Here is a 27,895-nt window from a genome sequence, read left to right on the forward strand (position 1 = left end):
ATTTGAAATAACCCTGTGAAGGAGAGATCAGAGCTTACTCTAGTCAAATGCCCCAAAATAAACTTGAAGGGTAAAATTGTTTCACTGGTTTGAATGTTTTGAGAAAAATTTTGGCCTGAATCGTTTATCAGAAGATTATTTTGTTTTCCAGTGCTCAAGTTCACGATAAGTACAGTACAGTATATTAATGATGTTTGAACAGGATTTAAAGCAAATCAAATGTATATTTACATTGCAACTAAAGATCCAAATTGTAAACCATTCATGATAAATCAATTCAGTTCATTTCAGTCAGTTATAACAAGCTCTGTATGCCTTTCAAACTCTTTGTTGGCACAAATTTAAACACTGTCAAAGAGACAGCATAGCATTGATTTCTAGGATTCATCTGAAGCAAAATGAAACAAATCAATTGTTTACCGCAAATTTATTACACAATGTGGCAATTTGGCCAAACCTTTAAAGTGTGAAAGAATGAAATGAGAACAATGAAATGAAATGAATGGGTTCATCTATATATTTTGCTTGCGCTGGTAAATTAGCCATCCATTAAAAACTGACTGCTGTTTATGAATTAATTCAACTACAGAATGGATTTTCCTTGAAAATTATACAATTTCATTCCCGTAGCATATGAAATCGAATAAACAAAAAATAGCGGCCAACTAGTGACTGTGGGTCTCTTTCATAAGTTCTGAGTGGATTTATAATCATCTGTCTTTAATACAAAGACAGGCAGGGAAATAATTATAGAAAATCTCTCGAGTGTGAAATGGTTTAATCACTTGAGTTGCAACACTATTTTTGCAAACACAATCCCTATAATTTCAGTACATATTCCGAAACCAAGATGACAAACACCAGTACAGAATTTCTTTTAAAAGTTAAAAAAAATGAAGGGGGTAGATGGGGAAGTATAAAAAAAACTTTTGGGAGGGGACGGGAGGTTAGTGGTAGTTGGAGGCAAACATTTTCAGAGTTTTCTTTCTTTTCCATGATGATAGCTTCACTTATGAGAGACGTGATGATAGATTTCAAGACAATTTTTAAGAAATTACGTCCACTGTAATAATTGTGGCTGAGAAAAGGCTATCACCATTCACAAGCACAGAGGTTTTGGGGTATGTGTCTGTCAACAACTTTTTTTCTTCAAGATTATCTTTTGAAAAGATAAAACAATTAAAAAATCCCAGATTACCAATGTCCAACTTACAGATACACACAGAGATGAAAGAAATCACATTACGTTATTAAATGCAAAAGTCTGATTATGTGGATATGTTAGTTCTTTGTTTCTTCTCGTTCTCTCTCCACCTTTAGTAATTGTGCTTTCTTATCAGTCTTTTGTGCTTTTGATGCCATTCATTGCAAAGCTGCAGTTTTCAGATTTCAGATTTATTGTTAGAGTACATACATGACATTCACATACAATCCTGAGATTTCTTTTCCCTGAGGGCAAGGCAGAATTACCATTAATTGGCAGAGCAAAAAATAAACTGCACACAGTGTGAACTTGTAAACAATAAAAAGAACTGTAAACAGATAATGAATGTAAATAAATTGACTGTGCAATTCAGGGAGAGCAAAGAAAATCAATAAAGAGTCCTTAAATTAATCCCTGATTGAGTTTGTTATTGAAGAGTCTGATGGTAGAGGGGTAGCAGTTGTTCCTGAACCTGATGGTATGAGTCTTGAAGCACCTATATCTCTTTTCTGATGGCAGCAGCGAAAATAGAGCATGTGCTGGGTGGTGTGGGTGTTTGATGTTTGCTGCTACTCTCCAACAGCAGCGTTCCCTATAGATGTACACAATAGTATGGAGGATTTGGCCTGTAATGTCTTGAGCTGTGTCCACGACCTTTTGGAGGGCTTTATGCTCAGGGGTATTGGTGTTCCCATACCAGACCATTATGTAGCGGTCAGCACACTTTCCACCACATATCTGTACAAATTTGCCAGGATTTCTGATGTCATACCAAACCTCCGCAAACTTCTGAGGAAGTATAGGCGCTGATGTGCTTTCTTCACGATACCATTGGAGGGTTGGGTCCAGGAAAGATTCTCCAAGATAGTGACTCTGAAGAACCTAAATTTTCTCACCCTCTCCACCTCTGATCCCCCAATGATCACTGGATTGTATACGTCTGGCTTTCCATTCCTGAAGTCAACAATCAGCTCCTTAGTTTTGGTGACATTGAGTGTAAGGTTGTTGTTGGTGCACCATTCAGCCAAGTTTTCAATCTCCATCCTGTTTGCTGACTCGTCCCCTTCCTTTATACAACCCACTACCGTGGTATCGTCAACAAATTTGTAGATGGTGTTATTTTTGTGCCGAGCCACACAGTCATAGGTGTAAAGTGAGTAGAGCAGGGGCTAAGAACACAGCCCTGTAGTGCTCCAGCACTGATGGACATTGTGGAGGAGAAGTTCTCACCAATCTTCACTAATTGTGGTATGGAGGTGAGGAAATCCATGATCCAATTACACAGCGGGATATTAACTCCTAGATCTTGGAGTTTCCTGATCAGTTTTGAAGGGATGATGGTGTAAATACTGAACTGTAGTTGATAAAGAGCATCCTGACATATGCATATTTGCTGTCCATATGTTCCAGGACTTTGTGTAGAGACATTGAGAAGGCATCCGCCGTAGACCTGATTCCGCAATAGGCGAACTAGAATAGATCCCTGTCACCACTCATGCTTCAACATATGCCTTTCAAAACACTTCATCACTGTTGATGTCAGTGCTACTGGCCAATAGTTGCTAAAACAGGTTACTGCACTCTTCTTAGGCACCAGTGTGATTGATGCCTGTTTGAAACAGGTGGGTACCACACCATGCTGGAGTGAGATATTGAAGCCATTGAGTATTTTTTGTGCATTTTCCAACTTACAGACAAAAGGACAAATGTAAAAACAGAACACCTGTAATGGAAATGGAGGTTGTCTAATTAGCTGTACCATCTGTACAGTCCAGTGACTGTAATGTTGCAGTTTCTCCAGCAATTTTGTGTATAATACAGGGCACCCATTTTTACACAACTAGTATTTCCTATCTATTTTCTGCGCAGATATTATTTCTTATTACAGGGTATATGTATGAAAAGGCCCAGATCTCTAAATTTTAACTTGTGTGTCATACCAATGCTTATTTTCTGCCCTATAATTTCACCAGGCATCCATTCCTATTTTTCAAATATAGTGTTATTTTTTGGCAGAATGAGAGTTAATACAAAAGCATAAACAAAAGCAAAAACAATTATTTAAATACATTTCTTATGTTTGCATCATGTGTCATTTTTAAATTTGTCCATAAATTTGTATGTCTGATAGCGGAAGCATAATTTTGTATTTCTTTTCAACAACACAGAAGCATTTCCAGAAGTTGTGCCAGACTGAACATAACTTAGTTTGGATCTTGAGTTGGAACTGTAGGAACAAGCTGTGAGCAAGGGGCAGAGCATGCAGGTTCCAAGCAGGTAAATCAGCAGCGGGATCATTAAGTGTTCTTTTGAATCTTTCCATTGGCCAATTAGCTCCAGCCAATAAAAAGGGAGGAAGCACAAGTGGAGCAGCCAGTGAGTGAATGGCTCAGGATGGTTGTGGGTGTTTGAGACTTTGCCTCGAGAGGTTTTGAAAAGCAGAGTCTGAGGAGAAGATCCAGGAGTTGAGGCAAGGTAAGGATAGGGTTTTCAATATTTTTCCTATTTCATTGATAGTGGGAATGCCTTCCAGGGCAGGGAATTGCTACTCTTGCAGAATGTGGATAGTTAGGGAACTCAACAGCATCTCTGACAGCTTCACCAATCTCCAGCTCCAGTTCATCTGAAAAACTGAGTGAGGGAACTAGAGCTGGAGTTGGATGAACTCCAGATCATTCAGGATGCAAAGGAGGTAAGACAGGAGGCAGAAGGTAAGTTGGAGACATTTAGGAGATGAAAAGGGATAGTAAATGCAGGGTATCCTTGTGGCCATTCTCTTCAATAACATATATACTGTTTTGGATACTGTTGGGGGTGATGACCTACCAGGGACAAGCCAGGGCAGTAATGTTTCTGGCACAGAGTCTGGATCTGTGGCTAATAAGGGGAACAGATAAAAGATTCTTTGGAAGAGATTGAGTATTCCAGATGGTATGTTGCCTCCCCAGTGCCAGGGTCCGAGATATCTCAGATCAAGTTCAAGGTATTCTCAGGAGGGATGGTGAATAGTCAGATATCATGGTCCATATAGGGAAGGGTGAGGAGGTCGTGCAAGGAGAGTTCAAGGAGTTAGGCACAATGTTGAAGGATAGGACTTCCTATGCCACGTGGTGAGATTAGAAGTAGGAGGATTATACACCTTAACATGTGGCTAAAGAGATGGTGCAGGAGGGAGGGCCTCAGGTTTCTGGATCACCGCGCTCTCTTCCAGGTAAGGTGGGATCTGTTCTGATGGGACGGGTTTCCCTGAATTGGAGGGGGACTATTATTCTTGCATAATGATTTGCTAGTGAAGTTCCAGGGGGTGGGGATTAAAGTAGATTTGCAAGGGGATGGGAACCACAGTAGGGGAGTGGAGGGGAAAGAGATGGTGAAGATTCAGATAATGTCAGAAGTCAAAGGGTTGTGCATGATGGCAATTTTCTTGGGTGCTCTATTTCAATGCAATAAGCATTGTAGGAAGGGCAGATGAGCTTAGAGCGTGGTTTGATGCATGGAATTATGACATTGTGGCTCTTAGTGAAACTTCATTAGAGGAGGTGCAGGACTGGCAGTTCAAAGTTCAGGGTTTCCATTGCTTCAGAAGCAATAAAATGGGGGAATGAAAGGGGAAGGAGTGGCATTGCTCATCAGGGAAAATATCACAGCTGTGCTCAGACAGGACAGACCAGAGGGCTTATCTACTGAAGCTATATGGGTGGAACTGAGGAATGGGAAAGGTATGATCAAACTCATGGGGTTGTATTATAGTGAGAATTGGAGGAGAAAATCGTTAGAGAGACAGCAGACAGATGCAGGAAACATAAAGTTGTGATAGTGGGAGATTTTAACTTTGCACATATTGACTGGGACTCACTATTCTGTAAAAAGGCTGGATGGCTTGGAATTTGTCAAATGTATTAAGCAGGAAAGTTTTTAAAATTAATATATAGAGAAACCAATGAGAGAGAGTGAAAAACTGGATCTTCTATTAGGGAATGAGGCAGGACAGGTGACAAAAATATATGTAGGGGAATATTTTGGGTCCAGTGATCATAATGACATTAGTTTCAAATTAATTATAAAGAAGGGTAGGTCTAGGGCCTTGGATTGAGATTCTAAATTGAAGACAGGGCAATTGTGAGGAAGTGAGAAAGGATCTAGAATGTGTGGATTGGGATAAGTTGTTTTCTGGAAAGGATGAGGGAAGTGGAAGAGCCTACAAGGTAAAATTTTGAAATTTTGTATGTTGTTGTTCGGATTAAAGGCAGAGTAAACTGGCATAGGGAGCCTTGGCTTTCGAGGGATATTGGGGATCTTTTTTCAGAAGAAGAGAGGCGTATCGTAGGCATAGGCAGCATGAAATAAACTGGAGTAGTATAAAAATGCAAGAAAGAAATCAGGAAGGCTAAAAGAAGACACAAGGTTGCTTTTGCAGACGATGTAAAGGAAAATCCTAAGGGTTTATACGGGTATATTAAGAGCAAAATGATAGTAAGGGACAAAATAGGATATGTATGGAACCAAAAGAGATGGGGGAGATCTTAAACATTTTATTTGCATCAGAATCTAATGAATTAAGGAAAACAAGCAGTGAGGTCATGGAACCTATGCAGATAAAAGAGGAGTAAGTTCTTGCTGTCTTCAAGCAAATAAGGGTGGATAATTCCCCAGGGCCTGACAAGATATTCTCTCGGTCTTGAGGGAGGCTAATATAGAAACTGGCTCTGGCAGAAATATTTAAAATATCCTTAGCCATGGCTGTGGTGTCGGAGGATTAGAGGGTAGTTCACATTGTTCTGCTGTTTAAAAAAGGCTCAAAAATTATGGACCAGTAAGCCCGACTTCAGCAGTAGGTAAGTTATCGGAAGGTGTTCTTAGGGAATGGGTATACAAGTATTTTGATAGTGAGAGGCTAATAAGGGATAGTCAATATGGCTTTGTGCATAGTAGGTTGTGTTTAACCAATCTTACAGTTTTTTGAGGTGGTTACCAGGAATACTAATAAAGGAAAGGCTGTGGATGTTATCCTCATGGATTTTAGTAAGGTCTTTCACAAGGTCCCACATAGGAGATTAGTCAGAAAGGTTCAGACACTAGAAGGTAAATGTGAGGTTGTCAACTGGATTCGACATTATCGACATGGGAGAAGCAAGACACTTGTAGTGGATGACTGGAGACCTGTGACTAGTGGTATGCCTCGGGGATCGATGCTGGGACCATTGTTGTTTGTCATTTATAATCAATGATCTGGATGACAATGTGGTAAATTGTATCAGCAAGTTTGCAGATGACACAAAGATTGGAGACATTGTTGTCAGTGGAAGAAGGTTTTCAAAGCCAAAAATGGACATACATGGTAATATGGTGGGGCTCTGAGGAGTGCAGTAGAGCAGAGGGATCTGTGAATAATTGGGTTGTAAAGAGAGTTTTTGGCATATTGGGCTTCATAAATCAAACTGTTGTATATAGAAGTTTGGATGTTATGGAAAAGCTGAACAAGACGTTGGTGAGACCACATTTGGAGTATTGTGTACAGTTTTGGTCACCCCGATGGTTGCAGCGGCCATTTCGAAACCTACCAACTGTGAAGTCCCCAACCCACTATATTGTATCTACTATCGGGAAACTTTTGTCAAAATACAAAACGTGAACCAGACTTCCAAATTAATGGATCAGATCTGTAAGCTTTTATGCCGTTTTAACCAACTTAAGCAGGGAACACAGACTGCTGCAAACTGCAGAGCAAATCGCGGAAGACTCATGGGAGGCCATTGGAAGCGCTGCTGGAGAAGGAAGAGTGGAAATGGGCCAGCGTCAGGGTTAGAATGAGAGTTAACCCCTTCAGACCTGTGCTCCTGATGATTTTACTCTTAAATATGAGATTGCTGGAGAAGAAAATGAGTTACCTGAGGCTGTATCTGAATTAAAGAGAACTGCAGGGCTGCTGTGCTCTGGTAATTACAGAAATGTAGCTCCAGGACACCATTTCAGACTCATCAATCCAGTAGATGGCCTTATCGCCGGGAGACAGAGACACTGCTGCATCTGGCAAGACTTGAGGAGGCAGTTTGTGCATGTACATCAAAGAGAACTGGTGCACCATTGTCTCTGTTGTGAAGACCTTCTGCTCAGTAGAGATAGAATACCTCCTGGTGAAATGCAAACCCTTCTACTTGACCAGGGAATTCTTGGCCACACTGATCGCTGCAGTCTATGTTCTGCCTTCAGCTCACAAAAGTGAAGCCATGAAGGAGCTTCATGATGCCATCTGTGAAGCACAGACTTTCCAACTTGATGCTGCCATATCTGTTGCTGGTGACTTCAATCACACCAATCTGAATACAATCTTACCATGGTTTCAATAGCACGTGAACTTTGCCACCAAAAAAGAAAACACCCTGGATCAGATGTACACCAACATCCCTAGTATGTACAAGGCAGCACCTTGCCCCACCTGGACACATACCACCTCCCTCAAATTTCAGACATGGTGAATGATATTGCGCAGTATCAGGTCTATTCGACCATCGACTTGAAAGCTGCCTATCACCAGCTGCCAATCTGTTCTGAGGACCATCCATATTCGGCATTTGAACCTAAAACGTCTCTATCAATTCCAGAGGGTCCCTTTCGGTATTAGTAATGGGGTTTCTATCTTCCAGAGGCAGATGGACAGAATGATGGATGAGTATGGATTAAAGGCTACCTTCCCTTACCTCGATAATGTCACCATCTATGGCCACACCTTGGAAGACCATGATGTTAAACTCCAGTTTTCTACATGCGGCAAAATTCCTGAACCTCACTTATAACTCTGACAAGTGCCTGTTCAGACCTAAATGGCTGGCTGTCCTTGGCTACATGGCGGAGAATTGCATCACTGGCCCCGATCCAGAGAGGATGCACCCCCTGTTAGAGCTCCCCATCCTCAGGACCACAAAAGCTTTGAGCAGATGCCTGGGGTTTTTCTCATATTACACCCAGTGGATCCCTCAATACACTGATAAGGTTCACCCTCTTTTAAAAGCCACTAATTTCCCCCTCTTGGCTGAAGCCCAAACAGCTTTTAACTAACTCTGGAATAACATTGCAAATGCCGCCATGCACACAGTGGACAAGAATGTACCTTTCCAAGTGAAAAGCGATGCTTCAGACTTAGCCCTGGTCACTACCTTCAACCGGGCAGGCAGGCCGGATGCATTTTTTCTCTCGGAACCTACAAGGTCACAAGCTCCGAACCCATCTGTGGAAAAGGAGGCTCAATCCATTGTAGAAGTCATGAGACACTGGAGACACTACCTGGCTGGTAGAAGATTTACACTCCTCACTGACCAGTGCTCAGTTGCATTCATGTTTCATAATGTCAAGAGGGGCAAAATCAAGAATGACAAAATTGCTAGGTGGAGGATCGAGCTCTCCATCTACAATTATGACATTGCCTATCGACCAGGAGCCCTTAATGACCCTCCAGGTGCCTTATCCAGAGGAAGCTGCGCCTCTGCACACACCGGCCAACTGTGGTCTTTGCATAATGAGGTCTGTCATCCAGGGGTTATCCATATGGCTCATTTTGTCAAGACACCCAATCTGCCCTACTCTATGGAAGACATCAGGGAAATGATCAGGTCTTGCCAGGTCTGCATGGAGTGCAAGCCACACTTCTACCGCCCCACAAAGGCGCACCTGATCAAGTCATCTAGGCCCTTCGAATGGCTCAGTGTAAATTTTAAGGGACCTCTCCCCTCCCAAATGGGAACACCTTCTTCCTCTCTATCAATAATGAGTACCCCTGCTTCTTGTTCGCCAGTCCACATTCAGACACGTCCACTTCATCATTTTTGCCCTGTTTGGGATTCCCAGATCCATTCATAGTGAATACTAGCTACAACCCCCGGGGGGATGGGCAGGTTGAAAAGGAAGACACCACAGTCTGGAAGTCTGTCAAACTGGCCCTGAAGACAAAGGCCTTCCAGACTCACGCTGGGAGGTAGTCCTCCCTATGGTGCTGCATTCTGTCTGGTTGCTACTATGTACCGCGACTAATGCTACTTCTCATGAGCTCCTATTCACGTTCGGAAGAAAGTCGCCATCGGGAACTGTATTCCCAATCTGGCTCACCACTCCTGGTCCAGTTCTTCTCAGGAAGCAAGACCGACCCTCTGGTGGAAAGGGTGAAACTGTTCCATGCCAATCCCATGTACTCTTATGTGGAGTACCCGGATGGCAAAGGAGACACTATCTCCATTAGGGACCTGCAGGTGCCCTGTGAGCCAAGGAGCTCATTCTCCCCGCCTCCAGTCAGGGCCTCTGGGATCCGGTTCAGGAGGAAAATGCATCCCCCTCCACCTTTGAGCTGGAGATCCAGCCCACCTCTCCTCCCTCACAAGGGGCCAGGAGACCCAAGGAGTCCAAGGGCCCCCAGTGCTAAGGCACTCCACCAAGATATCCAGACCCCTGGACCACTTAAATCTGTAAATTTATAAATAACAGATTACTTTTCAACAACTTTTTTTTCTGAACCCTCTGTCATCATTCACAGACCCTAAATTCTACAGGAAGGGGGGAATGCAGTGAACTGGGATTCACTGGCTGTATTTTGTGCTGATGGCTGGCTCTGCCCCCATCTTCTCACATATAACACTGGTTTCCCGCCTAAACCCAGAACCCTTCTGAAGACTACTAATAAACCCTACCCTTAGTTATAAGCTAATAAATGCGTTTGTTCTCCCTCCAGTCTTGAGGGCTTTTATTCACACTACACCGCGCAAAATCACTGAGGACCTCTTCCACCCTGCACACAGCATCTTTCAGCTGCTCCCACTGGGGAAGAGCTACAATAGTGTCAGAATTATCATGACCAGGCCGAGGTACAGCTTCTTCCCATGGGTTGTGAAAATGTTGAACGACCAATGGAACTTCTCACACTAACTATCCAAGACTCTTATTTATACAAAACACTATTTATTTTTATAGATTCATACTTGTCATGCAGATGTATTTTTTCTGTATTTGGTTGTATGTCTGTATATTTTTGCACAGAGGACCAGAGAATGCTCTTTCATTGGGTTTTACCTGTATAATCAGATGGCAATAAACTTGACTTGACTAATTACAGGAAAGATATCAATAAGATCGAAGGAGTGCAGATATTTACTGAGATGTTGCCTGGATTTCAGGAACTAAGTTACAGAGAAAGGTTAAACAGGTTAGGACTTTATTCCTTGGTGCGTAGATAAATGGGGGAAGTATTTCAAATTATGAAGGGGATAGACAGAGTAAATTTAGATAGGCTTTTCCAATTGAAATTTGGTGGGATACAAACCAGAGGACATGGGTTAAGGGTGAAAGAGGAAAAGTTTAGGGGGAACTTCTTCACATAGAAAGTGAATGGGAGTGTGGAATGAGCTGCCAGCTGAAGTAATGAATGGGGGATCAATTAAATTTTTTTAAAGGATTTGGACAGCTACATGGGTTGGAGGTGTATGGAGGGCTATGGTCAAAGTTTTGTTAGCAGAGCTCAACCAATGCAATAATTGTTAGGGATAGGGATTTCAAGATTTAGGCCTGGAAATTCTTCAGCACTAAAAAGACGAGTTGGAATATGTGCAAATTTATGTCATTCCCTAATGCTCCTGTTGGGAATACCCATGATGTATGAGGCATAAGGTATCGTGAGCCACTGTTATGACAGAATACATTTATGAACATAAGCCTTTGTTCGATGTGTGATCACATGGTTCACAACAACATCATGGATGCAGCTTGTCATCCAAATGAGAGTATTGCTAGTAGAAAACAAGCCTTACAAAGTACATCAGACCAATTCTAAAGATTCTCTGCCAGCTCTTGACATCAAAGCTCTTTTCCTTCTTATCAGTGATGATCAGAGACATTTAGAAACAAACAAAATACACTAAAAAATGAAAGAAAAATTAATTTATCAAAGTGAATTATCATTAAATTTAGAGGATAAGAAAAGAACAGTTTCATTTTGATACACAAAAGTACTGAATAAACTCAGCAGGTCATGCAGCATCCATAGGAAGCTAAGGAACCAACAATTTGGGCTAATACCATTTGTCAAGGTATGAGCAGAAAGAAAGCAGACACCCAAATAAAAAGATGGAGAGAAGAGGATAGAGGGATAGAGGAAGGAGCACAGCCAAACAGGAAAGATGGATGTGGGTGCGAGGGCAGAGGAATAAAGCTAGGAAATGATAGGAGAAGGGATAGCTCTCTAAATGGAAAGATAAGAGAATGGCGAGCTGGATGAAAGGAGACAGGGAGACAAGGAAAGAGGAAGAGTCATACGAAAACTTCTAATTCAATTCCACATTCCATTCCTACATCGACATATCCATCCATAGCCTCGTGCATTGTCAAACCAAGGCCATCTGCAAATTGGAGGTTCAGTACCTAATATTCTGTCTGGACATTCTCCAACCAGATGGCATTACTATCAACTTTGGTTTCCATTGGACTCCTTCTCTGTCTCTGTCTCTCTCTCTCTCCTTTCCTCTAGCTCCCCACCCCCCTACCCTCTCCATTCAGTGCTGCACCCTCCCCCTATCACTTTTCAGCTTTTTTCTCTTCTGCCTTCCCACCCATATCCACCTATGACTTCTCCCTTTTTGGCTTGTGCTCCTCCCCCCACCTTTTTAATTTGGGTGCCTGCCTGTTATCTGCTTGTACCTTGACCCTTGATTCCTATGGATGCTGCATGTCCTGCTGAGTTTCTCCAGTACTTTTACTTTTTATTAATTTTAAGCGTGTGTCAAACTGAGGTTTCTTTTCTCCTCTAATTACACCAGCGTCCACTCTGGCACCATAAAGATCTGTCTGCACTATTGAAATGTCATTTTTCTTCTTGCTCTAACTATAGCTGTGAACATTTAATTATCCATCTAGCCTTTATATTTATTTTGTCTTTCCATACTAATGTAATATAATGCATACTATTGAATGTGTTATTTTTATATAAAGTACCAATTCAACTGCAGGAAGTAAGAATTTTAATGCAGAAGTACATTGTACTTAAGAGTTTTGTACATTTAACGATGCATAGTGCAATGCTGTTTCTGCACCAGCTACCCAGGTTAGGATCCAGTGCTGCTGTAAGAAGTGTGTACATTCTCCCCAATGTCTGCATGGGTTCCTCCGGGCACCCCAATTTCTTCCCACCATTCAAAACGTACCAGGGGTGCATGTTAATTGGGATATTTCGGCAATCTAGCTCATGGGCTTGAAGGGCCTGTTACTGTGCTGTCTGTCTAAATTTAAAATTTAAACAAACTGATTAGCATTATTATCAATATTTCCAAATGCAGTTTTGCTATATTGCTTCATGAGAGTTAAACACAAAAGCAAAGGGACAAAGATAATTATTTAAAATTGTTTGTTTGCAGAAGTCTCATGTTCACATTGAGTGTTTTTTTATCCCACTTTTTGTGTTTGGTAGCTGAAGGTTAATGTTGTATTTCTATTGGACACCATGGAAATATTCCTAGATTTACTGTCAGTTTAGATATAACATCTCCTGAGTCATTTTGTTATCTTATGAATGGATGAGGGTGAATGGGAACAGCCTCAGTTGCAGGCTGATATCCCCCTGAGAAGTGGCTTCTTGATCACCAACATTAAAAAAGAATATTTGAATAGTCCTTCTGGATTCTTTAACTCATCCCATTTGGACTAAGTTTGAGGATATTCTTTGTAACATATTGCAGAGCAATATAATGATGCTCAAAAAGCATGTGAAATATCCCTTCAGTGTTTTGTTGGTTTATTATCATGGATAATCTGCAAGGTTTTGAGATGTGCTAAGGCACCAGGTTACAGATAACCCTGAGGACATCAGCCATCAGAATAAAAAAATATTAAACCATAAGCAGGACTTCTCAGGCTTTACAGTTTAACCATGATACAAACTATGGTAAAACACAAACTGAGATAATCATTCATCCCATTTTCAGGATTGTTGCAGGATCAACAAGGTACATGGTCTTAATTGGTGAGCTCCGACCATCTACTTGATAAAACATTTAAGTCTTAATATAAAACTTTCCCCTTGCAGATCAAAAATTGACCATGCCGAGACATTATGTGGGCTTTTGAATGGTTTCAGAAACAAAATTTATTGTCATGAACAATTGTGTGTTTTTCGGCAGTATCATATTGCAAACATTCAAATTATTACCCTTACAACATTATTATGAAAAATAATTTTTTTTAAAGTGCACAAAAAGTAAGGCGGTGTCTTTGGTTCATTGATTTATTCAGGAATTTGGTGGCAGCAGGGAAAAAGTTGTCCTTGTGCCACTGAGTGCTCGCCTTTAGGTTCCTGTACCTTTTCACGATGGTAGCAGAGTGAAGAAGGCATGGCCTGGATGGTGAGGGTCCTTGAGTATAGAGGCTGCTTTTCCACAATGATCATATGGTTAGAAGCATCAGCCTTAAGTTTTAAAATTTTTATGTTTGTTCTCTTTCTATATTAGTCAGTTTGTTAGCATTTCATTATTTGTTTACATGTGTACATGATGTACAATTATTTTTTTGCCAATAAGTGGTAATTCTGCCTTGCCCACAGGAAAAAGAATCCCAGGGTTGTATGTGATGTCACGTATGTACTCTGACAATAAATCTGAAATCTAGAGAAGGCAAGGCTATTATAAAATGCCACCCTTTATCTAAGCTTGGGAAACACATTTTAGATTTGAGAGAGTGACCTGTTGAACCATTGTGTTTGGTGATGACTAATTGGACATTACACATTATGTTCTGGTGGAATTGACCTTTGAGACAGTCATTGCAGACTGTGTATACAAATCTCTAACCATAATCAATTCAAATATACCTACTTGTCATAGAAACCAAGTTATGTAAAGCAGAATTACATTTTATACCCTTTACTACACTGATGTTTTTGGATCTGGAAGAATCTTAAGTCCCTCATTAGTCCAGCTTAGATGCAATTTGACATTGTGAACTGCAGACTGCCAATATAATCACTCCCTGGTGCCTAGAAGCAGTCAACAAGCATAGAAATTCATAGCAATTGTTACCTTCATAAGTATAGATAATGGACTAGCTGTCAAAGAAGGTGATTCCAAGTCAGGATTTAACAGGTCATATATATCAGAATGAATAGCTCTCTTGAGGTAAGAGCAATGCAGACAATGCTATTCTATCAATGGCAAATAGTTGTTCCTCAGATTGTAAGTCATCTACAAAGGCTAATTTCTCCCCTGGAGTCTCTTTCCTGTTCTGGTGAAAAGTTCTAAGACCAAAATAAAACCTTTACTCATTGAAGACCTCTGTATTTCTCAAAAACATAATTGAAGTAATTGAGATTTATAAAATTTAAGCTTACTAAAACAGAGATCTTCATCACACATTCAACAAGATAGTATGTGTCCTGTTTTCATTTGTTTAGGCAGTCTCCCTCCTTAATCATAACCCAAGTTATTTTACTCACATTGCTGTGCTAATTGATCAGGCTCAATGTTAGAGTTCTGTGTTGTATATTGACCTATGTGTTGTGTGGCTTTGTGTTGGAAAGTGACAGTTTGCCTTTGAGAGCCAAGGTGAAGGTGGACTGCAGAGAGTGAGAGAGAGAGTGGGAGATGGACTGGGCATGTGCAGAAGATGACCTAGAAATTTCTGGACTTGGAAGACAAACCACCACTGGGTTTGGCTGTGAAGTGGAAGGAGGCCCAAAACATGAGTCATTGTCTGGGAGGCAGTTTAGAATGTTGGGCATTTTAAAAGGGATGAACATTCCGAAGGCAGCTAGAAGGATCCAGACCAAGCCTTTCTTCCTCTCTCAGCAAACAACTGAAGAAATCCACCTTACATCTATATGAGGTGCTGCCTCAGAAAGGTAGCCAGCATCATAAAGGGCCCCCATAGCACTCATTACAACCTCTTCTCACTGCTACCTTCTGGCATAAGGTACAGAGGTCTGAAAACCAGCATCTCAAGGTTCAAGAACAATTTTTTTTCCCAATACCCATCAGGCTCCTAAATCTTCCCAACTACCCTAATCATAAACTACTCTGTGACTATCAAAAATCTGTCTGCACTTTTGCAACATCACTTTTTGCTGCACTCATTCCAACTGTGAATAGTACCTATAAAGCCCTCCATTATGTTTGAGGAAAAATACATTTTTTCTTTATTTGTCCTGTGCTCCATAGTTTTAAATTTGTAATGAAGCAATTCATATGTGATTAAAGTGCACATTCCAGATTTTATTAAAGGATATTTGTGTATGTTTTGTTTGACTATGTAGAAATCACAGTACTTTGTAATCATAGTTCCCCCATTTCAGGGAATCATAAATATTAGGGACATTTGGCTTCACAGGTGTTTGTGATTATTTGGGTATGTTTAATTGCTTAATTGGTACAGGTATAAGAGAGCTAGGCTTGCTTCTTAGCTTTTGATCACCTTTGGAGACTTTAGTGGCCATTTTTCAACACGAGGACCAGAGTTGTGTCAATGAAAGTCAAATAAGCCATTTTAAGGCTGAAAAACAAGAATAAAACTGTAAGAGACATAGCACAACCCTTCAGATTACCAAAATCAACAGTTTGGAATATCATTAAGAAAGAGAATACAGGTGAGCTTAGCAACTGCAAAGGGACTGATAGGCCAGGAAGACTGACACTTCTCATCATCATGAAGAAAAATCCCCAAAAGGCTGTCTGACAGAACAGAAACACTTTTCAGAAGGCAGTGTAGATGTGTCAATGACTACAGCCTGCAGAAGACTTCATGAACAGAAATACAGAGGCTACCCTGCAAAATGCAAATCACTGGTTAACCACAGAAACTGGATGGCCACGTTACAGTATGCCAATAAGTATTTAAAAGATCCTGCAGAATTCTGGGAAAAGAGCTTGTGAGACTAATATTAACCTGTATCAGAGGGATAGCAAGAGCAAAATGTGGAAGCATAGAGAAATTGCCCAAGGTCCGAAGCATACCACCTCTTATCTGTGAAACATGGTGGTGGGAGTGTAATGGTCTGGGCTGCATGGCTGCCATGGGTACTGGGACACTTATCTTCATTGATGATGTAACTGCTGATGGCAGGAGCAAAATGAATACTGAGGTGTATAGTAAAATCTTACCTAATCAAGTTGGAGCAAATGCCTCTAAACTCATTGGAGGGTACTTTATCCAAGCTAGACAACAATCCCAAGCATTCTTCAAAAGCAATAAAAAGATGTTGTTCAAAGCGAAAAACTGGAAAATTCTTGAATGGCCAAATCAGTCAACCAATCTAAATCTAATAGAGCATGTATTCCATATGCTTAAGAGAAAACATAAGGGGACAAGCCCTGAAACAAGCAGGAGCTAAAGATGGCTACAATAGAGGCCTGGCAGAGCATCACCAGAGAAGATACTCAACAACTGGTAATATCTAGGAATCATAGACTTCAAATAGTCATTGCATGCAAGGTATATGCAACAAAGTACTAAAAATGACTGCTTTAATATGCATACTATTGCTATGTCCCAAGTATTATGGTGCCCTATATATATATATATATATATATATATATATATATGTGTGTGTGTGTGTGTGTGTGTATGTATATATATATATGATTCGGCTCCGAATCATGGGTCCTCTACCGGCACCACCTACGGCTCCTAGAACGCTTCCACCAGCGTTGTCTCCGCTCCATCCTCAACATCCATTGGAGCGCTTACACCCCTAACGTCGAAGTACTCGAGATGGCAGAGGTCGACAGCATCGAGTCCACGCTGCTGAAGATCCAGCTGCGCTGGATGGGTCACGTCTCCAGAATGGAGGACCATCGCCTTCCCAAGATCGTGTTATATGGCGAGCTCTCCACTGGCCACCGTGACAGAGGTGCACCAAAGAAAAGGTACAAGGACTGCCTAAAGAAATCTCTTGGTGCCTGCCACATTGACCACCGCCAGTGGGCTGATAACGCCTCAAACCGTGCATCTTGGCCCCTCACAGTTTGGCGGGCAGCAACCTCCTTTGAAGAAGACCGCAGAGCCCACCTCACTGACAAAAGGCAAAGGAGGAAAAACCCAACACCCAACCCCAACCCACCAATTTTCCCTTGCAACCGCTGCAATCGTGTCTGCCTGTCCCGCATTGGACTTGTCAGCCACAAACGAGCCTGCAGCTGACGTGGACTTTTTACCCCCTCCATAAATCTTCGTCCGCGAAGCCAAGCCAAAGAAGAAAGAAGATATATATATATATATATATATATATACATATATATATATATACATATATATATACATATATATATATACATATATATATACATATATATATATATACATATATACACATATATATATATACATATATATACACACATATATATATATATACACACATATATATACACACATATATATACATATATATACACACATATATATATATATATGTGTGTGTGTGTATATATGTATATATGTATATATATATATATATGTATGTGTGTGTGTGTGTGTATGTACATATATATATATATAAATAAGAGTGCTGTAATTTTAATATGGTCAAATCAAAATGTACACAAATTCCATTCAATAAAATCTGGCATGTGCACTTTAATCCCATGTGAATTGTTTGATTATAAATTTAAAAGTGTGGAGCACAGGGGAAAATAAAGAAAAAAATGTGTCTGTCCTAAACATTATTGAGGGCTCTGTAACTATCCTATTATTCTTTTATTATCTCTTTGTCATCCTCATGGCACATTATGGTAATCTAATTTAGATGATTGTATATCCCTGTGTGACTAAAGCAAGTAAGAATTTTAGTACACTGTACTTCTGTAAATGATAACATATTCTCATATCTATTTTAATAGTTATTCACAAGCTGGCTTGGTCTAATTTACATCAATAAAAAAAAGTTGGCTGACATACGTTCAATATGGAAATTATGTCAGATGTGCAAGTGCAATACACGCAGGGAGTATCCAGTCAAATTTCCAGTGTGTTAAGAAATTAGCCCAAAACATTTAATCACTTGGTATGTTTTGAAATACAGTATTGAAATAAATAGCGATAAGTGATCTAATTTCTAGAGAATTACGTTTCTGTAGTAATCTTCCATCATATTGATGAGGTGGCATGGTTGGCAACACCTTTACAGTGCCAGCCATTGGGACCAGGGTTAAAATCCCACACTGTCAGTAAGGAGTTTGTACATTCTGCCCGTGTCTGCATGGGTTTTCCCCGGGAGCTCTGATTTCCTTCCACCATTTGAAACATACTGGGGGTATAAATTGGGTGGCATTGTCTAGTAGGGTGAAATGGCCTGTTACTGTTCTGTATGTCTAAATTTTTTTTAAAAACATTTAAAATGTTTATATACTGTGGTGATAACATGTTTATGACAACAAATTTTCATGAAATTTTGCAGTAGATGAGCCAGGCAAAATCCATGGACAGAAATGATCAGTCAGGACTTATATCAAGACTCAAGCACAAGATTCTCGATATAGGCTCCCAAACCAAAATGCTGACTGATCATTTCTCTCCATGGATGCTGCCTGACCCACTGAGTCCCATCTTATTTCACTCAATGTTCCATCGTTTGAAGTTTTTGTATTTCTCTACATTACAATTGCTGGTTCACTGAAAATGCATTAGAAGTTGTTCATACAGCACACATTTCCTGCAGCTACTTCCCAAAACATCATTCTCATGATGCAACTGATCTGTGGCCAAGCTTTGCGCTGATCCTGCAGTGGATGTGTCTGAAGACAGGCCATTGCTGAGCAGAGGTCATGATAACAACCTTGTGCTCAGCATAGCACTGGACAAGGGACTTCTGCACTGCATTTTGAACTGCAGGCTAGAGCAGGGTAAAATTTAATCGAATTTCTACCCCTTGCACAGAGAAATCCATCCAATAAACATATTTCAGGTTAATCCGCTGATTGTGCATGTGTGGTTATATAATTTAATATATTTTATTTTCTAAACACACTGTCAGTTTTATCAGTGGAATTGGCCACTTGTACTGATGAGACATACAACCTATCAAATGGGAATTGGCCTCCAAATGGAAGACCAAACTTTGGATTATCCTTAAGGAAAACATCATAGACTCATGAACGGACAGTGGTGATTTCAGGGAGCGCAAGTGTTGATCTTAGAGTAAATCACAGGGCAGTAAATGTTTCGCTGCATTTTAAATTCTTCAACTGTGTACTTCATTCTATTCAGCTGTGAGTCAGAATTGATTAACTTCTTAACTAAGCTATGGTGAGGAAGAACTCTGGTGGTTAGAATTAATTCCAAACTTGGTGCCCCATTTCTTTCTTCCAAACTTCATGAGCATTTCTCCATTAATGGCACCTGTTACTGGTGATTTCACCCATTGTCTAATGGCACTTACTTATCAACAGCTGTGTCACATTTCTCTTTCCAAGGGTTTCATAGCAAGGTTAAAAAGACATTGAAAACAAGCTTGAATACTTAATACAAGCAAGAAAATAAACACAGCAAGAATTTTGATCCTATAAAAGGCAATTGAGGATGACTAAAGAAAGTATTAGGAAAAAATAAGAGAGACATATCACAGAATGCAACAAATCGGAGTCATAAACATCTTCCAACTGTGTTAATGATAGAAATAAGGTCAAAGAACACATGGAACTGTTGAAACTTAAATTAAGTAAACTGATTACAGATGCTCAGAATAAAGCAGATGCAACTTAATGCATTCTCCAGATCAATTTTCATAAAGAAAATCTCCAGATAAATGCCAGTCTTAATGGTACTTAATGATCTGTGGCATATCGTGAAGTGAGTAAAAAATGGGCTCTGTGAAAATTAACTATGCACCAAGATCTTGGGCCAGATGGGATATCACTGAAAATCTTCAAGGAAATTTAAAAAAGAAATGAGAGGAGCTTTTTTTTTAGCTGATATTTTTTACAGAGATTCATAAACTGTATAGGACATGGTATATCAATCTTTCAATGTTGTGAGGGGAGTAATTTAAGCAATTTCCTGTTATGTTGTGCAGACTTCATTGAAGCAAAAACTGTAATGAAAATGGAAGATGGTACAAATACTCAGCAGGTTGGGCAGTATCTATGAGGAGAGAAAGACAATTAACAAACCAGATTTTGCAGTGTTGAAAAAAAAGCCAATATTCCAAATAAAAGCATTCAAAATGAGTTCAAAATAAAAGCAGTCTTTCTCCATTCCTTCAAACGATGGATTGTGCAATTACTCATTGCTACACAGCACTAACTCTGAAATTGCTTATTACCTGTCTTCAATGTGTTGAATGTGTGCCACAAACACCCACATGGATTCCCTGCAAAAACAAATCATGAAATTGGGCCAAAATCTGCTGAAACCAGCATGAAACAAAACCAATGTTGTTTTCAGTTGGACCTTCCAATGCCCTTATCATTGTTGAGGCTATACAGTGTGGGTAAAGAGCTTTGAGAACCCTTCAAATAGAACCACAAAACAGCTGTCGAGAAGGTTTCTACTGAGACATGGGAAAATGCGAGGCATGGTAAAACTTGAGGCAATCTCATGTGCGTGGCACAACCAGTCATGTGATGGTCAACTCCAGTACTGTGAGTAGTCCCAGGCCAGAGCAAGGGTAAAAATGATCAGTGATCACAGCACACAGTTCTGATTTGAACTTGAAAGTCACAAATCGTAAAGGGAAGAGTATTAACATAGAATCCATGTTGTATACAAGACATCAAGGTCACTGACATTCTAAATGAGCATATTGCCAATATAATTAATGAGGAAGGACTGCTTTCATTCTGGTTTTAATGGCAATGCACATGAAGGAACCTGCGAGTAATAGTCAATAAGATCTAGCTTATTCACTTTACTCTTTTCACAAAGACAGAGCACTACAACATGTTCTTTGGGTTTATTTTTTTTGCAAGAAATCAAAAGCTGCAGGATGCACAGAATTTATACAGGCAATGGAGTAAGTTAGGCGTAGAATTGGTGTTGGAAAATGACAGCCATGCTCCAGCGAATGGTAAATGGGAGTAATCAGGGTAATTGTCTAATGGGCAAAATTTTATCTGGGAGTGTTTGTTCGGCAATCTAACTCAGATTGAATAGCTATGATGTGTAATTTGTTCATGATACACCTGTGCAAATTAATTTAATTTCTTAGCTGCTATGTCCTGATTACAAAATTCAAAATAAGAATTATTCACTCTTGAACAATTTTTCATTTTGTGCAAATTCCCAATATTTATTGTTGCACAATTTCCAGTATTATATATTGCTCTGCAATTTAAATTTAGACACAAATACAGCACAGTAACAGACCTTTTTGGTCCACGAGTCCATGTTGCCTAATTTACACCCAATTAACCTACACCACTGGTACATTGTGAATGGTGGGAGGAAATCGGAACCCCCAGAGAAAACCTATGCAGACACGGGGAGAATGTACAAATTTCTTACAGACAGTGCAGGATTTGAATCCGGTCCTGATTGCTGGCACTGTAAAGGCATTGTGCTAACCATTACACCAACTGTGCAATCTCATCAGAATGATAGAAGATTGCTATAGAAAGCTAATTCTCAAAAAAATAGATCTCTTAGCACTATTTATTTCAAAGCCTCCTCCCACCCTGTCTCTTGTAAGGATGCCATCCTTCTCTCCCAGTTTCTCTGCCCTCACCGCATCTGCTCTCAAGATGAGTCCTTCAATTCCAGGACAGCTAAAATGTCCTTATTTAAGCACTTGCCTTCCCCTCTACTATGCTCAATAGAGTCATCTCCCACATTCCCTCCATCTCTTTAAGTTCATCTCTTAACCATCCTCCCTCCAAACAGAACAGGGATAGGTTTCCTTGTCCTCACCTTTCACCCCACCAGCTTTCATAATCAGCATATCTTCCTTTGTCATTTTCATCAGCTGCAACTAGACACAACCACAAGACACATCAACACTTCCCCACCTGTTTCCACCTTCCATAAGGATTATTCCCTCTGTGATTCAATTGTCTGCTCATCCCTCCATAACCTCATGCACTTACCCCTGCAATCACTTCCTCCTCGCTCACCACCATTCCAGCGACCTGATCAGACCTTCAGCTTGAAACAAAGATTTATCTGCACCTCCTCTAACCACATCTCTTGCATTCAGTGCACTTGATATGACCTCCTCCACATGTGAGACCAAACACAGACTTGGGAATTTTCACAAAGCACCTATGACCTATCCAGAGTGACCATCCTGAGCTCCCAGTTACTGCTATTTCACCTCTTCTTCCCATTCCCACCCTGACCTGTCTGGCCTGGGTCTTCTTCACTGACGGTGTGACACCCAACGTAAGCTAGAGGAACAGCACCTCATAGAAATTTTGTGTAATATTACATTTCTGTTTTATTACAGAAATAGGATCTGATCTGATAATCTGCCGAGGCAGTCTATGTGGACATAGAATTTCTAATTTCAGGTAATGAATCCCCTTTCTCTCTTTCTAGACCATTGTTGTTCTTTCCCCCATCCCTTTCTCATTCCCTTTTTTTGTTCTTTTCCCATCCAGACCACCACCCATTATCATTCCCCCTCATCCCCCCTTCCACCTTTCTCTTCACTGGATTCTTCCCCCTCCCCTTTCAGTTCCATCCAGTTTCTCTTTATGACCTCATTGTCACCTACATTAGCTGATTCCACCACTTTTTTTCTTCTAATCACCCATTCACCATATTGGATTTAACCTTCTCCATCCCACCTCTGTTTTTCTTGACTTTTTCTGTTTGGGCATCAGTTAATCAACCGCCTTTGTCCCTCATGTTCCACCTCTCCCTGCCCAATAACCTTCTATTCCTACCCCCCTCCCCATCCAACTCCAACCCTGTACACTTTACACTAGCTTCTTTTCTCTGAATTCCTAGGATTTTGACTGGAAAGGTCAACCATTCTTTTCATCCCACTGTTGCTGCACGGCCCAACTGAGTTCCTCCAGCAGGTTGTGTTGAGCCTCAAGGCCCTTTTTATAGAGGAAAAAAAAGCGAATGTAAAGACAGATTCTCCATCATTATATCACAGCACTTACCTCCATAAAAGGTCCGAGGCAGATTGACTGCTCGAATTCGCTCGATCTTCTATCCGCCTGGGTGGTGGGGGGAGGGGGGTGTACTTAGAGGTGAGTGAAGTCACTCCACCTTCTCCCTAAAAGGAATGCCGCTGAAAGCAGCTGCTGCTTATGTCGCAATGATGTCATCATCCCGGGCCCAGGAGTGTGAAATTTTTAAAAACCCACATGGTTAATAGAGGCTATTACTTGTGCAGGAGATCTGCCTGAGTCCTAAGATTGCATGCACAGATCTCCACGAGTGCTCTTACCTGCTCTTCAGTCTCCATTTTTGAGTATAGGCCACTTTCCCTTCTCGGCATGCAAGTTTGAGATCACGGTGGCAGGCAGCGCTACTGCACCACTCGGCCAGTTTTTCAGCTCTGGAAGCCAGCTCCCGACTCAGATCTGCATAAGGGGACTGCTGGATCTGCCTTATAGGTTGTCACCATAAAAGGTAATATTTCCTTTTTTTAAAAAAACTTGATCTGGCCGTAATGCAGTGTTCCACTATTAAAAGGTCTTCAGAATCCAGCATCTGCCCTCTTCTCTGCGTCTCCTGCTTTGCAACCACTTAGTTCCCTTTGTCTAATCTGGTCTTTAACTAGGAGTTGGATTTCTTTTCCCTGCTGGAAATAAGGATCAAAAAGAATGGAGCAGTTAAGGGGATATCATGCAACTGAGGGCCAAACAAAGAAATATATTTTTTAAACTAATTCCTTTCTTTATATTAAATATAAAATATGCAGAACTCATTGAGATATGTGCTGAAAAGATGAACATGCCATTATCATTTTTCTGTCTATGTCCTCACTCAGGCAGTGCATGCAAAATTTTATTTGAGGAAATAGACTAGTTTTCTGGTTGGACTTTCTTCTCCAGCACTCTGCTTGAACTTGACATTGGCAAGGGGTCAGCTGTACCAGTTGAAGCTTGCCATGACATTTTCCTGGGCATGTAACCCTTGATGTGGACTTCTTATTGTGAAATAGTATATAGAGTATATGGATATGTTTTTGGGAGATAAATTGGGAAAGGTTTGTTAGAGTAGGTCACATACAAACACTTTAAAATAGATCTTATTTGAAAGACTGCAGCACTGTCCCATGCTAGAGAGCTGTGTACGTCTATGTGAATGAAATGGCTCCTGCATAAGTAAGAGGTCAGCCACGATCTTACTGAGCAAACATGAAGGAGCTGAATGGCCTCAGCCAGCTCTTTTTCAGGTTCGTCAGTACTCTTGGGCTGAAATAATGCTCCAAAGTTGACCCAATTTGATGCTCTGACGATAGGGGTTTTGATCTGAAATAGCAATTCTCATTCCTATTCCAGAAATGACCAGAAGTTCAAATGTTTTTGGTTAATATTTTAGAACTCAAGCATCTCCAGTTATTGATTTTCAATTGACTACAGCTTTTCCAGTTCCCCAATGAGTGCATGTAAAAACATTTGGCTATGATACAATCCTGGTAAAAACTGACAACCACTAGCAACTCAGCAGTTAACATTTAAACTTAAAGGGAAATATCTCAATTTCAACTACAGTTGGGTTCTGGCCATCATCATTTACTCCCCTCCAATATTATTTTTGTTCAATACTTTTCTCACTGCTTTTATTCAGTGCTGTACCATTTTAATGCAGAAGGATCATTTTCACCTTTAAAAGAAATAATTCAGGTTTATAGTCAAGAAACCTTTCCAAATTGATTGATTTCCCCAGTCTCTGCCATGCACAATTCCAGGAAACCAGAAGTCCAAAAGGGCAAAAATAAATTATTGAACAACATTATTTTATCAATGTGGGAAACAAGAGCAAACAATACAAGGACGACAAAATGTAGACATGCAGCATGGGAACAGGCCATTTTGGCTCACGAGTCCATGCTGCCCAATTAGCACCTCCAACGGTGGGAGGAAACTGGACGCCCCCCTGGGGAAAACCCACGCAGACACAGAGAGAATGTACAAGCTCCTTACAAATAGTGTGGGATTCGGACCCAGGCCCTGATTGCTGGTGCTGTATCAGCATTGCAGTAACCGCTATGCTAACCGTACCACCCCAAAATAAATGGAAAATACCTGAAATACTACCAAAAATTAACACAACAAGCTGAAAGCTAGGGGGTGGTGGAAGTATGATGGGTAAATTACCGTGGCAGTGTCAAGAGTAATGATTGATGAGTAATGATTGATTTTGGCAGCACAGTGTAATGCAGCTTGTCAAGCTGCTGTCTGACCGTGCCAGGTTCAATTCTGACCTCTGGGTGCTGTCGGTGTGGAGCAATAAGCTCACCCTATAACATTTCAAAGACATGGGGTTGGTGGATCAATAGCCTCTTTAAATTGCCCAAGTGCGTAGGTGAGGAGTCGAACCTGAGGGAGGAAAAAATAAGAAGTTTAATACAAGGTTAGAGGGACAGGTGACTGATCATATGTGTACACTTAAAGGATTGAAGGGCCTGTTTAAATGCTGCATATTGCTTATTCCACTATTTCTCATCGTATGTAGCCTCTGGAATGTTGGGGCCTAAGCCAGGAGGCAGGACGGCAGTCTGTAAATATAATCTCCCATATGAAAAATCTCTAAACATTTTCCCACCTGTCATTTATTCAGGAAGGAGCTTGAGGTCTGCACTGTTCGCCACAGCCACCCAGGTGATCCACAGTGCTGTGAGAGATGGTTTAAGATAAAGAAATGCTGAAGGTGGTCTGACAATGGAGTTTGAATCTCATCATGTTGTATAAGGGATGTAAAATCACGAAGTTCCATAAAATTTAGAGTGAAATGTGAGCATCAGAAGTGGTTTGGAACAGGTCACATGCTTCGCTGTTATTTCAAACACCTGCTCAAGACATATTGTCTACAAAAACTCACATCCACAAAAATCTCTGAGATGAAGCAAAGTCATTCAGTCCAGCTTGGCTGATAAACATTGGCCGAGCCTGCAAAGCCTGGATTAAAATATTTTGAAAAACCACATTCACTTAAAAATAGCCTCCGCAGTACACAGATCTGATAAAGCTTCAGAAACTGGAGATCAGAGAGGTTATAAGTAGACTTTTAATAACCTGTCTCGTATATTTGATAAACAACTGAACATTAAAGCCATTTTCCTGAGTATTAAAAAATGAAATGAATTTACTTCTGGCATGAGTCAAGTACAGTAATTTAGCTGAGTACTGTCATGACTGTTGATATGGTTGGATGCAGATCTGTAATAAAACAAAAAGCCAAAGGCTGTCGACAGTTAACGCATCTAACTTGAAAATATGACCATTGCTCAGCAGGCAGTACAAGAGGTAGACTTGTGCTTGTGGACCATGCTTCAAACCTCCAGTTACCCATAAGGAACAGAGGAAAGTGAATTTGCAGGGGAATTTTCTGGGGATGCAAAGACTGAAAATAAGAATCTGGAGTAAAAACATAAATTACTTCTGTATTACCTCTGTATACAAACAGATGACAATAAAATTGAATCTCAGAATTGGCTGCCCTCTTGGAAATTGAGTAAACATAGAATTCATGGGCTTTCATGGTCATTACATTACATGAAACTCTCAAAGGACATCTACCAAGGCCCACTGTGTACCACTAAGTCAGTTTGATTTCTGTGCATATCTATCTCAGCGCCAGAATAGCCCATTTGGCTCTTGAAGTTCCAACATGCCTTGGGTTCTTGCTTTGAGTGTGATGAGCATAAGAAAATTAACATTTCTATTTTGACAGGAGTTGATTTACAGGGAAAGATTAAACAGATAAAGACTTGGAATGAAAAAGAATGAGGGGAGATTTGATAGAGTTTTTCAAGATTATGAAAGACATAAGCAGAGTGGATGCAAGTAGACTTTTTCCACAGATAAATAGGAGAGGTCATAGTTTTAAGCTGAAAGGGGAAAGGCTGAGGGGAAAACATTAGGGGAAATTTCTTCACTCAGAGAGTGGTAGGAGTGTGGAATGAGCCACCATCTGATGTGGTAAATATGGGCTTGATCTTGCGTTTTAAGAATAAATTGGATAGATACATGGATGAGAGAGGTCTAGAAGGTTATGGAATGGGAGCAGCTCAATAAGATTAGTGGAATAATGGTTGCATAGACTAGAAGGGCTGAATGGCCTGTTTTCCTTGCTGTAGCATAGTTCTATGACAAGAATCACCATTGTCTTGTTGAAATGATTGAGTCAGTCACTTTCTTGAAAAATATGATGTACAAGCATAGAACAGAAACAAGCTCTTCGGTCCATCTAGCCTGTGCTGAACTATTATTCAGCCTAGTCCCGTTGATCTGCACCCGGACCATGTCAATTGCTATTGTTCTACATTGCTCACAAATTAAACATGGACACAATTTCCTCCAGTTCTTCGTCAATGTTCAGCCAATGCACAAAACTTGCAGCAACAGCTTTCAAACTGACAAGTCTTACCGAAAAAGTATTGTGTTGGTCTCCAGTTCCTTTCCTCAGGATACTTTTAATGATGACTCCATGGCCCCATTTTAACATCCTTGGTTGGTAACAATTATAGAATGCTCTTAAAGCTTCAGATTGGCACTTATTGAGGAACAAGCTGCAGAAGGTTGTAAACTCAGTCAGCACCATCATGGGCATTAATCTTCA

At 40.5% G+C, this 27,895-nt stretch overlaps 1 long non-coding RNA gene across 1 annotated transcript; it reads left to right on the top strand.

The window, feature by feature from the left end:
* On the top strand, positions 1–26,689 carry LOC138763412 (uncharacterized). Its single transcript, XR_011357553.1, has 4 exons — positions 1–70; positions 3,373–3,481; positions 22,596–22,659; positions 25,895–26,689. It is a non-coding gene; the product is annotated as an uncharacterized lncRNA (long non-coding RNA).
* Positions 26,690–27,895: the final 1,206 nt, after the last annotated feature.

The sequence above is a fragment of the Narcine bancroftii genome, chromosome 1, assembly GCF_036971445.1.
Source record: "Narcine bancroftii isolate sNarBan1 chromosome 1, sNarBan1.hap1, whole genome shotgun sequence".
NCBI lineage: Eukaryota > Metazoa > Chordata > Chondrichthyes > Torpediniformes > Narcinidae > Narcine > Narcine bancroftii.